This window comes from Urocampus carinirostris, chromosome 4 (genome assembly GCF_059441175.1).
Source record: "Urocampus carinirostris isolate Australia breed hairy pipefish chromosome 4, RoL_Ucar_1.0, whole genome shotgun sequence".
NCBI classification, from domain to species: Eukaryota; Metazoa; Chordata; class Actinopteri; order Syngnathiformes; family Syngnathidae; genus Urocampus; species Urocampus carinirostris.
The window spans coordinates 42,745,038-42,748,068 of NC_142352.1; positions in this window are offsets into that span (position 1 = coordinate 42,745,038).

Here is a 3,031-nt window from a genome sequence, read left to right on the forward strand (position 1 = left end):
TGAAGGTGCAGTCAGCATTGGGGGACACAACGTCACGAACCTCCGTTTTGCTGACAATCTTGCCAGACTGGATGAACAGGAACTCAAGGATCTGGTCAATCGCCTAGAGTCTAGGCCCTAGACAAAGCATCAACCCAGAATGGGGTATAAATCAGCACAGAAAAGGCAAAGGTAACGACCAACAAAACTCAAGGTATTGACACAAAAATCACCATAACCACCAAGAGTTTAAACCTGTCACCAATTTTAAATATCTTGGAGTGTTCATATCCGTAGAGGGGTCAGAACCAGAAGTCATAGCCAGGAATGCTTAACCCACAGCCAAACTTGACAGACTTAAACCCATCTGGAGGGATATGAACATGTCAAGTCAAGTTAGGTCACATTTATTGGTATAGCCCTTGATAAAAATTTGTCTCAAAGGACTCCACGGGTCACAATTGCCACATCCCCTTATCTGAAACTGACATGCGAGCAAGGAAAGACTCAAAAACTTCAGCATCAGGAAAATAAGAAACCTTGAGAAGGGGCCACAAAAGGATGACCAGGCATTAACAGGTGTTGCATTGGGTAACACTACGCAAAATGTCAACAACATGAATAAAAAACATAGATAATATGTAAAATTGTTCGAGTCCATGACAGCAACGGCACAGCGTCTCATCTCTGCCATCTCTTCTCCCTGATTTCTCCAATAATCAGGTGGCCAAAAGGGACAGGAAAAAAAGTATATGGTCACTATCAATCCTATGCTATAGAATAGACTTGTGTCTTAAGCATAGCTGTGTAATCAAAGATCAGACTCATGCAAGCGCTGGCTACCCTCCCTACGCTCGCGTAACATGGACTCCACAGCAAAGCTGGAAAAGAACATCCTGGCCATGGAGATGCAATGCTACAAGAATCTTCCAGGCATAAGCTACACAGTCCATTTGGCAAATGAAATAGTGCGCACCACCATCAGAGGGCAGATTGAACCCTAAAAGTACTGTTGTCAAGTGCATGGACGAAAACTGCAGTAGTATGGTCAAAGCACAAGATCATCAGGACTGGACTATAAAGTTATTCTCCAAGGCACAGTTCAAAGGCGGCAAGAGAAGAGAAACACTGACAAAGAGCTGGGCCGACAACATCAATGAATAGACTGGTGCCAACTGTGCAATGACCCCAAAACAGGCAAGTTATTGTCAGCAGTGAAGAAAGTTGTCCAGAACTGCATCCTCAGAGGTGCCCTGACAACCCAGGAGGTTAAGGGACTCATGAACATGTGTGGATAATATTGACAGAACATATGAAAGTAAAATAATAGCTGCCACTAAAATGAGTGTTCAAACCTCCACTCAGTATCCAATGATATACATGAGTTAGCGGAGAGAGCATAGGTCACCAAGTTGTTTGTTGTATGACTTATACGTGTGTGTGTGCGTGTGTGTGTTCGCACATACTTATCTAATCAACTCTTTTGCATTCCATCACTTTTGTATTCAGGCTTCAACACAAACCCGTAACACTATCAGTCGTGAAAAAGTGACACACAATCAAGCTTGAACGTCACCCAACTTCAGAACAGAGCAAACACCCTGTCGGTTGTGTAATTGTGTGTATCTTGTTGCGCCCTGCCTGTGCCATTTCATCAGCAGTTGCGTGAGAACAACGAAAGCCACAATATTAATTTTCACCCGTGCAACAGAATGTGGGCATGGCCGTGTCGTGATGACCCTGATCCATTAGTTCGAAGAAGGGTGAGGAAGTGGGGGGCGCACCGGAGGGTAGAGCAGACAAAAAAAGGCTACACGGCAAACAGAGCTTGAGTTCTGAAATTGATTTTTAAGGGACTCTCTGATAGGTGGCAGGTATTTGTTCATGGTGAGATGCTGTTGAATGGTTAAACGTTTGTCTTAAGCTCTTCATGTCACAAATGTTTTAATTTAATGTAACAAATTTAAGCCACCTAAACAAACATGTATTAAATTGCTTCTAGTACAGTCGGTCAATCAGAAGTAGAGGTAAGATCTCATCCGAACCCGACCCAAACTCAGCCCGAATTTCGGGATTAAAATGACAATCATCAAGTCAGGCGGGACGGGCTTCTCTCTAGCTCTTTTTTTTTTTGTGTTTTTTTGTAGTTGTTGTTTTGCCCTTTGTGAAGGATCTACACAGCAGACACATACTTCTAGACAAAGAAAATGCTGACCAAACCATAAATTTAACTCAAAATCACTCAATCCAAAGAGATTTTCCCCCTCGGTTTTGGGGAAGAGAGGCACGGCTTCTTCCTCCACCTCCCACACGTCAGATGTAATTTCTGCTTTTTACCAATAGCTTACAAGCTTTACAAACTTTCTTTCTGATTTTTGGCCAAATATTTCACTATTTCCATCTTGTAATCTGCAGAATTGAAATTTATTTTCGGCGCCATTTTGTTCAGTTCACTTTTGTTCAACCGCATGCCACCAAGATGTGCACTTCAGTGCCAAACCGTTCAATTAAGCGCTGCACTTGCTCTGCACACTTGATTTGAAGGACTCGGCCCCAAGTAAACCCCAAGATGCGTAGTTCAGCTGAAACGCACATTTTGGCACGGTCGGAATCAAGCTTCATGCTTACTTTGCTGGATAATTAAGGGGCCGGTCACACAGACATTTGCGGCTGAATCACGGCCAGAAATTTCTGCCTTTGAGGCGGACGCTATTGGACGCATTAGGATCGCCATTCAGACGAGATACAGCAGTGCTTAACACGAGGTCGGTAATTCGCGCGCGGGTGGCAGCGCGAATAAGATTTGCGCTGCTCAAATTTTCAGAGCGCGGGTACACAGCCTTTCACGAACGTATTGAGGCTGAACCACGGCCAGAGATTTCTGGCCGTGAAGCAGATGCTGTTGGGCGCTGTTGGACGTTTGGAGACCGCCATATAGACGAAATACAGCAGTGCTTTACTCGTGGTCGGAAATTCACACGAGGTTGGCCGCGCGCAAAACTTTTGAGCTGCTCAAAAGTTTGAGCACGTGTTAAACCGCGTGCCGCACACG